At 47.5% G+C, this 10482-nt stretch overlaps 1 long non-coding RNA gene across 1 annotated transcript; it reads left to right on the top strand.

Moving 5' to 3' along the window:
• The first annotated feature begins 217 nt into the window (after positions 1-217).
• LOC145517613 (uncharacterized) lies at positions 218-4445 on the top strand. Its single transcript, XR_014062194.1, has 2 exons — positions 218-333; positions 2227-4445. It is a non-coding gene; the product is annotated as an uncharacterized LOC145517613 (long non-coding RNA).
• Positions 4446-10482: the final 6037 nt, after the last annotated feature.

The raw sequence follows: 10482 nt of genomic DNA, 5'->3' as shown, positions 1-10482 counted from the left end.
GGGAGGGGGATGCACATACTTGGAATTCCTTTATCTGGGTGGGCTCCTTCTCCACAGACTTTCAGGATGTGGGAAATGGAAGATGAAAGAAGCTGAGTTTTCAGCCTATCAGGTTACGGCGTGTAAAATGGAGAGGGAAAGCGGGGGAGGAGGGGAGAGGGGACCAGAGAAGGCCGCTCGGGAGAGGCACCAGGGAAACCCAGTTTGGGAACTGGCCGGGGAGAGTGAGAAAGAAAGAGTGCTGGGCGTGCAGATCATATTTCACATCACATCAGAGCTGTGGAATTTCCTCTCTTCTAGGGGGAGGCCTGTGAAGAGAGAAGTTGGTTTAAGGTTAGTCGGTGATGAATAATAGCCGAGAGGCGACGGATTGAGGGTGTTACTAAGTGACTGGTGTTTACAAGCAGAGATTTTTGTGGTGGGGAAAGGGAGGTGGGAGCCGGGGCCATCTTCAGTCTGAGTTGTTAACCAGATTCTGTGACCCCAGAATGGAGTCCATGTATGGATTTTATTTGTGTCTGACCCCTGTGGTATGCAGAGCCTTGAGCTGCGGGCTGAGAAGGGGAGCGAAAGGAATGGGATGGTAATTAGAAAAAGCAGGTGAGGGAATCTGGGGACCTGCGGGCACCTTGTGAGTCCTCCTCTGTTGGGGAGTCCCTGGGGCGGTCCCGGCAGGACTGTTTCTGTTTGTATCAAGCCACGTGCTCCACGCCACTCAGCTGTCGTGGCCCCACTCTCCGAGGACCCTACCTCCCAAGAGAGGAGTCTATTTTTAAAAATTCCACCCAGGCACTGTCCTTGTCTGTTATGAGAGAGCACCCACCTTAGAACCTCCACCCTGAGTATGAAAGCTATTCAAGTGAGGGTAAATGGTTCCTAAGGCCAGAAACACCTTTCATTTTTTTTTAGGGAAGAGTAAAAATAGTAGATGACCATCGGGTCAAGTCTGGACCGAAAACAAAATCCTGCTGTGGTAGAGACAGGCATAAAGGGTAGGTAGGGGTGGGAACATGAAAAGAAAGTGCTTTTAGAGAAAGGAATGCTTCTTAAACCCCGATACCATCAACAGGCAATGTATTGTTCTAATAGGATGTTGGGTAGAAAGTTGTTAGATGGCATATAAATTACCGCATACATAGATGACAAAAATATTGCTTGTTTTGGAAAAATTAGAATACAATAAAATGTGCTTGTCACAAACCATACCAAGCTTCATTTAATCTTTTTCCTCTTATTTCCAAAAGCTGTTTGGGATTTTTCAGTCTATCGGGGTCATCATTTTCAAACACCTATTAGTGCCAATACTGTAGTCACCTGAGAGGCTCAGTTAATAAAGATTTCTGGCGGATAGATAGCTGGAGCGGACTTTTGCACCCTTCTTTGAATGCGGCTTTGGGTTGGGAGAGGGAGAAGGAAGAGGCCACCGACTCCAGTATTCTGGCCTGGAGAATTCCATGGACTGTATAGTCCGTGGGGTTGCCGAGTCAGACACGACTGAGCGACTTTCACTTCACTTCAACTGTAACCACACTGAATGCACTTTAAAAATATCATTTTACAAACCATACACTCACATTTTCCCTCTCCTTTCCAAACACCCTGCCCTCAGCTATTTTATAAAAAAAGAAATATAATACTATTTCTTTTTCTTTGTATTATCTGCTCTCAGCTACCTCTCCAACGTGAGCTGCAGCCGTGACTGAGCTTCCCTAATCCATGCTGTTCCTTTCTGATGGCCACAGTCATTTTCTAAGTCTAACTTTTTTTATTTTTGCAAGGTGTATTAAGTTGGGGATGGGTGCTATTACTTGAACTGGTCCTTCTGGATTTCTTAGTGGTTTCCTAAGAACAGGTAAGGGTAGTCACTCAAGAGATATTTCCTTTGTGCCCAAGTGCAATAAGCCAGCAGCGTGTTTTTCTATTGTTAGTTGAAATGAGAATTAATTTTCGAAAGTCCCATAGTCAGCTTAGTCCATCGTAACCTGCTGTTGACCTTAGTGGTGGAGGATCTAAGGGCTTGAATGTTAAAATTAGAACTGACTTTGAGTACTGGCCTTATTTACCATCTGGGCACCTTATTTTTATTTAACGAACACTTACACAGCATTTACTATGTGCCAAGCACTGTTGTAAGCGTTTTATAAACATTTGCTCGGCTAATCCTCATAGTAGTGTTATTATTATATAACGCTATTATAAAGTGTTATTATTATCCTTACTTTACAGATGAGGAATCCGACACACGGAGATGTGAAGCAATCTGCCACTTAATGAGCAGGAGTTTACGCTTGCCTCCGGAGCACGTCCCCTATTAGGTGGGAGCTCTTTTTCTACAATCATCAACTTGCAACCTAGGACAAGTCCTTCGGCAGTGCTGGGGGCATGTGAAGGGTGTGAGACCGACCGGGCAGCAGGGAAGACAGGGCCTTCCACATGTGAAAAGTCAAAGAGCAAAGCCAGAAGGAAGGGAGAGTTCAAGGGCTGCCCCACCCCTCCCATCCCCGCCTAGCACAACGCAGCAGGTCTCCAGCACCTTGTAATTCACTTCGCAGTTTCAGTGCCCTACCGTTTCCGTTTCCTTGCACTGCATCTAGACACGACTCTGGTCCCCACCAGCTTCTGACCTCATTACTCATTCTGTTTACAGCGTGGCCTCACCCTGCAAGCTGCTCTGATTTCCCAGATAGGAATTTGGCTGCCCTCATTGACTATGATTCAGATTTTCGCCCCAGCCACATTGCACCAGCCCTCCTGTGTACACAGCCCCTCTGGTTAGACTGGTACCCTGACATCACCCTCCTCCGTCCCTCCCTGAAACCCCTGTCATGGGTAAGGCAGGGCTCTGGGACTCTCTCCACTCCAGAGAGCAGAGGCAGGGTTAGGAAGCCCTCGAATGAAATTTGGGGGGAAATCACTGAAGGGTTTGGAGCTGAGGGGGGGTTAAGGTGATGAGGAGGGCTTCTGAGGAAGGTGAGGAGGCTGTGCAGAACAGAAGGGAAGGCTGGAGGCAGGGGCATCCGTGAACAGATAGGGTGACAGACAAGGAAGGCCTGAGGTGACGTGCCCGCTGGATATGGGAGACACATGACTTCACAACCCTTGGTCATTGCCTGGATGTGAAGGGCAGGAGGGTGGGGAGACTCAGGCACTGTGCTTCTCCCAGGTTTCTCATCGGAAGCTTCTGGAAAGCTGATGCCTCAGCCCACAGTAATGAGGTAGTTGTGAAGCAGAAGAACGTAGAATAGGGCCTGGTAATTTTTCTTTTCTGTGTGTGGGGGAGGGGTGGGTTGTGCTGCATGGCACGCAGGATCTCATTTCCTGGACCAGGGATCGAACCTGTGCCCCCTGCAGTGGAAGTATACCGAGTCCTAACCACTGGTCTGCCAGGGAACTCCCAGTGCCTGGTAATCAATTATAGATTCAAGAAGTGTTTACAAGGACTTCCCTGGAGGTCCGGTGGTTAAGAATCTGCCAGTGCAGGGGTCATGAGTTCCATTCCTAATCCGGAAAGATCCCATATACTGCGGGGCAACTAAGCCCATGAACCACATCTGCTGAAGCTCGAGCCTAGAGCCCAGGGTCTGCAACAAGACAGTAGTCCCTGCTCGCTGCAACTAGAGGAAGCTCGCAGGCAGCAAAGAACCCCCAGCAAGCGCAGCCAAAATAAAATAAATAATTTTTTTAAAAAAAGGAATAAAGCTTTGCTACAAAATAAAGGGAAAAAAATGTTTACAGAATATATTTATGTTGGATGTCCAGATATTGTCATTTAAATATTAATGTCCCGTGGAGAGAGAAAACCTAGAACCTTGAACGCATTTGTCTTAAGGGAAGGAGGTAATACTGGTGGGAAGAGGCTGAGGAGGGGTGAAAGCCGGGAAGGAGGTGTTTCCTGTTTGAGTGCACCTGTTTGGGACACTGGGAGAGGAGCCCAGAAGCAAAGCCAGTGTTTACCTTTATTACAGCTCATCTAGAACTTCCCTGTGTCAGGAGAGGTGAGGATTCAGGGTACCAAGGCAGAGAGAGAGGCAGAGTCGACAGCTGACTGATCTAGCGGACAGCCTTCAGTCAGTCCGTGATGCAGGAGTCTGGGGGGCGCTGAGGGTGCCCCAAAGGGGGACCCGTAGAGAGCACGGTGTGGGGTTGGGGGGGGACAGGGAGCCTCGCTGAGCAGGCCATGGCTGTGGTTGCCATTGTCTTCCCAGATCTGTTCCTTACAGTTGAAGTAGACAGCTAGCCTGTGGTCCCTCCCAACTCTAGAGAAATCCACTGCTATCTTATTACTCAGTTATTTCAGCCTCCTCCCCCTGCGTCACTTCATTTTCCGTCGGCTGTCTCCTTGCCGTCACCCCGTTAATCCTTCTGTCTTACCCATGGTAACTTTTCCTTTTCATCTCTCTCTTCTCCCTAGAAACTTTGGCTGGAAATAAAAATGGTCCTCCAAAGAGGGAAAGACTCATTTTTTAAAAAATGTTTTGTCCATGTTTGATCACATGCATGTTTTTCATATGTCTCATCTTTTAACCCTGAAGTATGACTTGTTGAGAACCAAGGACAGTGTCAGGCTCCGAGAAGGTGTTGTATTCATGAGTACGCTGAGCCTTCTCTATAGATCGCAGTTTGATTGATGGAGACAATAGTCCCAGCAGTCACCGTTTATTTGTCCCATGCTAGGTGCTGTGTTAATTGCTTTCTATTCGTTATTGAATCCTCACAGCGACCCTGTCAATCACACATCAGCCTGTCCCCATTGGACAAATGAGGAAATTAAGACTCGGAGATTAAGTAATGTGTCCAGTTAAAGCTGTGAGTATTGGTTCCAAGCTGACATTTATTGAGCACTCACTACACTCCAGGGTCTGTACCCATGGTTCACACTGAATCCTCAAATACCACGAGGTAATTATTCTTAGGATCCTCATCTTCCAGGTCAGGAAGCTGGCTCCAGGAGGTTAAATAACTTGCAAATATCACACTACCAGGAAGCAGTGGAACCAAGGTTGTCACCATGGGACTCCTAGTCTTTGCTCTTTGACCACTGCATTTAGTTGCTGAAATGCCAAAAGAACCTCCGTGCAATTTGGTTTTAACTCCTGCAGTGATCCTGGGGAAGGACCCTTGGGACAGCATTGTATTGAGGTTTAAGGTGAACTCTGTCTACAGAGAAGCCTGGTGTCAGGAGAGGGCTGGGAGGACGAAGTGGTTAATGTCTGAGAAAGGAAGTGCAGAAGCAGCGAGTGGAGTTAGCCCTGCCTCTGTGCGTGCCCTGGAAATGCAAACAGCCCTCGGCTTGGCTTCCCCAGGGCTGGCCCCGGTGGCTGGCAGGAAGCCTGCTGGAAGGGAAGCCCCGTCCGTCAGTCCGAGGGAGCAGCCTAGGGACCCTGGAGCCGTGGCTTCCCCCTCTCTGACCTTTAGCTTGCGCTGATGAATTGGCAGCAACTGTGTGACATCAGGGAGACATTTTCTTCTCTGTGAGCTCAGAGCTTCCATTTAAAAATTCCTCGGTCACAAGACGGAGGTTGCAGAAGCCCAGGCACACTTGTGGGGGCGGCAGGTGATTGTGCACTTGCTCCAAACCTTCCACAAGTCTGCGTAATCCCAGGGATTCCGGGCAGCCTTGGGGACGGCCATGTAAGGTGCGATCGCTGGCCTGATTTATCCTGTCGCGCTGCCAGCTCCTAGGGGCCCTGCAGGGACTGGCCACACCAGGCAGGCGCCCGGGAGCTACCGGCCTCCTCTGGCAGTTTCTTCCATGTGCCTGATCTCTTCTTGTCCTTACCCCTGCTGAAAATGAGCAGTGGGTTAAAATTAAGTGAATTCAAGGGTTATCCAAGTATGCTTTTTGCTTGACTCGTGTATGAGATGGGGTATGTATGTGTGGGTGTATTTGGTGGGGCAGGGGTGGGGGCAGTGAGTAATCTGACGTCTAAAATTTCAGAGTGATAAAATTTCAGAGGGGAACCATTATTTTAATACAGCAAAGGTCAGAGTTGAAGGGAACTTAGAAACTAAATACAGCAAACCCCCATTTTACAGAAGAGGAAACTAAGCTCAGAGAGGCAAAGTGACTTGCCCATAGCTTCACATCTCACTAGTGGCAGGGGCAGGACTAAGAACCGTGTCCTTGGGCAAATTAGTCTTTCTCTGGGCCTCAGTTCCTTCACTGATGAAACGACCCAGTGGGATTTGATGATGTTCAAGATTTCCTCCGTATCTTAAAATGTAAAACCATAATTGGGTGACTCTCCCGGGCTCCCTGGGGGATCCTAAACAAGGGTCCTAAACAAGGCAGGATGCATGCTAGGAAGGTGGGAATGGTTAAATGACTTTGGGCCAGATGATTTCATCACGTCTAATACCACCTCTCCCTTCAGCTCCTCCCCTTGCCCTTGTCTTTGGAGACCAGCATTCATCCTCCAGCAGACACCCTCCCTGCTCAACCCACAGACATACATATTCCCTGATTTCTAATTTACTGGACCAGTGTTACTCCAGCTTACGTGTCTATAGCTTTTCTACTGCCTTTCATTGAGGCATCACTCACTTCACAAAGGACTCCATACTTCACGTTATCACATTTAATCCCCTTCCCTCCATCCTCTGACTTAGGTTGTCTCATTATGTTGATGATAAAATCAAGGCTCATAGATTTCGCTACTTGCATATTCCAATAACTAGTAAGTGGTGAATCTCTAAAAGTGACTTAAGTCTGACTAGAGACTTAAGCTTCATTTCTTATATTACCGTTCCCATGTGGCCCACCCTCTACCCCCTGACATTGCCTTTCTGGCTGCCCTGAAGCTCTGACTGTGACCTCTAAGTTCACCTGGATATGATCGGTGCTAACAAGACTAAGGTCATTGGTGAGACTTCCCTGGTGGTTCAGTGGCTAAGACTCTGTGCTCTCAATGCAGGGGGCCAGGGTTTGATTCCTGGTCAGGGAAATAGATCCCACATGCCACAATTAAACATCCTGCTTGCCGAAACTTAAGACCCGGCACAGTCAAATTAATTAATTAAAAAGATTAAGATTATTGGCTTTATTCTTGTAAAGACCTAGTCTTTGTCCTATATCAAAACCACAGACTGTATGTACCCTTGAATTTGACCCGTTGTCTCACAATGAATACTTGGGATTGGGACTCAGTGTAGAGAGAAGAGTGAGGATCCTTCATATCTTTTTATTGGACAAAAATCTGAGTAAACAGTTATCATTTTGTTCCTCTGATCTTTCTAGGAACTAAAGACAATGAAAGCCCACCAAGTCGTTATCATTGATAAACTACGTCACACGAATTGATTTTGTAAAAGTTTCCTAGAGTGGCAGTTGGAGCACTCATCTATAACTGAATTCTGTAGTTTGGGTATTAAAACTATCTTCTGACCTCGATGAGTCATGTTCCTGTGGCATCTCCAGCTGACCAGCAGCAGGTCACGTGAGGTGGTGTGGACTCAGCAGCTGAAAATGCAATAATATCCTGTTAGGCTCCAGGGATCCTCCAGGAGTGGTGATTCTTCTCAAACAACTGTTGGCAAGAGTCTGAGAGTTGAGAAGCTCGGTGGGTAGGTTTGGGTGTGAACTATGCTGGTATCCTCAGGGACAAGCCATTCCTTTGTACATTCTTTGTTCATTTCTTCCCTAAACACCTATTAAGCACCCTTATGGGCCAGTTAGATCTGGGATTTCATTGGACACTGAGAATTTTAAAACTGATAATGAAGAAGTTAACATTCTAACTGGAGGCTACCATGTACACAAGCATTATTATACAACGTGAGAAATACCATCAGAACACTGTGGTTTCTTAATGGAGGAATAATTTTGCTGGGGTGGGGGCTGCTCAAGGAAGCTGTCTTCTGAGCCAAATCCTTAGATCTGAGGAGGGGACAGTACATTCCAGACCCAGAGAGGAGCTGGAGCAAAGTGCAAAGGCTGGTGTGAGCACACCTGGGTCAGGGGGTTGGAGCAGGTTCCACAGAGAACCACGTGGTCTCTTTATGCAAAGAACAGCTTTTGCAGGTGTCAGCCTATCTCATCCCCATCAGCAAAACTAACATGTATAGAACTGACTATGTGCCAGGAAGTCTGCTTAGTGCCTTCCTCAATTCTTTTCTTTTTTCTTTTTTTAAAATTAATTTATTTTTATTTTATTTTTTAAAATTAGTTTATTTATCTATTTTTAACTTTACAATATTGTATTTGTTTTGCCATACATTGACATGAATCCACCATGGGTGTAACATGTTTTCCCCTTCCAGAACCCCCGTCCCACCTCCCTCCCCATCCCATCCCTCTGGGTCATCCTGGTGCACCAGCCCCGAGCACCCTGTATCATGCTAATTTATTTTTAAACTGGAGGCTAATTCAATTCTTCTTTTTTAATACAAGAACCCCAAGTTCAGTTCAGTCGCTCAATCATTTCCGCTCTTTGTGACCCCATGAACCGCAGCACGCCAGGCCTCCCTGTCCATCACCAACTTCCGGAGTCCACCCAAATCCATGTCCATCGAGTCGGTGATGCCATCCAGCCATCTCATCCTCTGTCGTCCTCTTCTCCTCCTGCCCCCAATCCTACCCAGCATCAGGGTCTTTTCCAATGAGTCAACTCTTCGCATGAGGTGGCCAAAGTATTGGAGTTTCAGCTTCAACATCAGTCTTTTCAATGAACACCCAGGGCTGATCTCCTTTAGGATGGACTGGTTGGATCTCCTTGCAGTCCAAGGGACTCTCAAGAGTCTTATCCAACACCCAAGAGATAGGTATTATTCACACCATTATTACAGGTGAGGAAACAGGTTTAGAGTTCCCTCTACAAGGGAACTAACCCAGGTTAGGAAGCATCTGTGATCTTAAACACTGTACTCCATCCTCCCCCCCTTTTTTTTTGGAGGGGAGCACTTTTTTCTTATCCCTGGTGGCTCAATCGGTAAAGAAACTGTCTGCAATGCAGGAGACCCTGATTCAATCCCTGGGTCGGGAAGATACCCAGGAGAAGGGAACGGCAACCCACTCCAGTATTCTTGCCTGGAGAATTCCATGGACAGAGGAGCCTGGTGGGCTACAGTCCATGGGGTAGCGGAGAGTCAGACACGACTGAGCAACTAACACTTTTTTCTTAAGTGTACATGCACATCCAGGCCACCACCTGTCCAAGGGGGCACTCTTGGTGTGTGCCCAACACACAGCAAGGCCAAACAAGCCAAAGTGGAGTTTGGAACAGAGAAAGTTTATTGCAGGGAGTATGGCCCAAGCCCTACAAAGCTCTTAGCTCCCTGAAGGATTTTGGCAAAGCATTTTTAAAAGCCAGATGACGGGGGAGTGGGTTGAAGGGTATGTGATCAGCTTGTGCACAGTTCTCTGATTGGCTGATGATGAAGTAACAGTGTGATGTCACAGGGGTTAACATTATCAGTTCTTAGGCTCCAGGAGGCCTGGGGCTATGTATATGCTCCTGGTTATCAAGAATTTAACATCTTCCATTTGGTGGGGGGTGTTCACATCTGTAAAACAACTCAGGGAATGTGCATCAACTACTGTTATCTAGGTACTTCAGAGAGGAGATTGAAGGCAGGAGGAGAAGGGGATGACAGAGGATGAGATGGTTGGATGGCATCACCAACTCAATGGACATGAGTTTGAGCAAGCTCCGGGAGTTGGTGATGGACAGGGAAGCCTGGCATGCTGCAGTCCATGGGGTCACAAAGAGTGGGACAGGACAGAGCGACTGAACTGAAAGCAGAGGAGGGGGGAAGGCCTGTCCTGGGAAGGCCCAGTTCGGTCCTCCTGTTACACTGGGAGGTCACCCATTTGGCCTTGACCTTCTATCTCTCCACAGGGTTCCAGCAAGTCATTTCTGCCTAAACCAAATCAAGCCTGAAGTTCCATTTGTTACTTTTTTCCATGAGAAATTGAAACTCAAAGCAAAATCAAAACATACCCTTAGAGTCTATTGTGTCCCTGCTACTGCTCTAGGCATATGCCTTGAGTCCATGTTAGCAAAGCTGTGGTTATTATAGGAAAGTGGTCTTTTAAATATGTATGTGGGAGGAGGGTTCAATGGGGGTGCCTACAGATGGATGTTAAGTAGGTTCAGATTTTGGAGAGCTTTAAATGCCATTTAGGTAGTTGGAATTTCATCTTGCAGTGACGTGAAGAAGAAGGGGAGGGAGAGGGTGCCTGCTGTGCCCAGGCTCTAAGCTAGCATACACCTCTTCACACCCCAACTTGGTCAGCAGTGAAAGTTTTTGAGCGGAGCTTGGATACACTCATGAGGATGCCACCTCATGTGAAGGGTTGACTCATTGGAAAAGACCCTGATGCTGGGTAGGATTGGGGGCGGGAGGAGAAGGGGACGACAGAAGATGAGATGGTTGGATGGCATCACCGACTCGATGAACATGGGTTTGGGTGGACTCCGGGAGTTGGTGATGGACAGGGAGGCCTGGCGTGCTGCAGTTCATGGGGTTGCAAAGAGTCGGACA

Source organism: Giraffa tippelskirchi, chromosome 8 (genome assembly GCF_054371585.1).
Source record: "Giraffa tippelskirchi isolate mGirTip1 chromosome 8, T2T-mGirTip1v1.2.pri, whole genome shotgun sequence".
NCBI lineage: Eukaryota > Metazoa > Chordata > Mammalia > Artiodactyla > Giraffidae > Giraffa > Giraffa tippelskirchi.
This window is presented reverse-complemented; position numbering and strand designations above follow the sequence as displayed.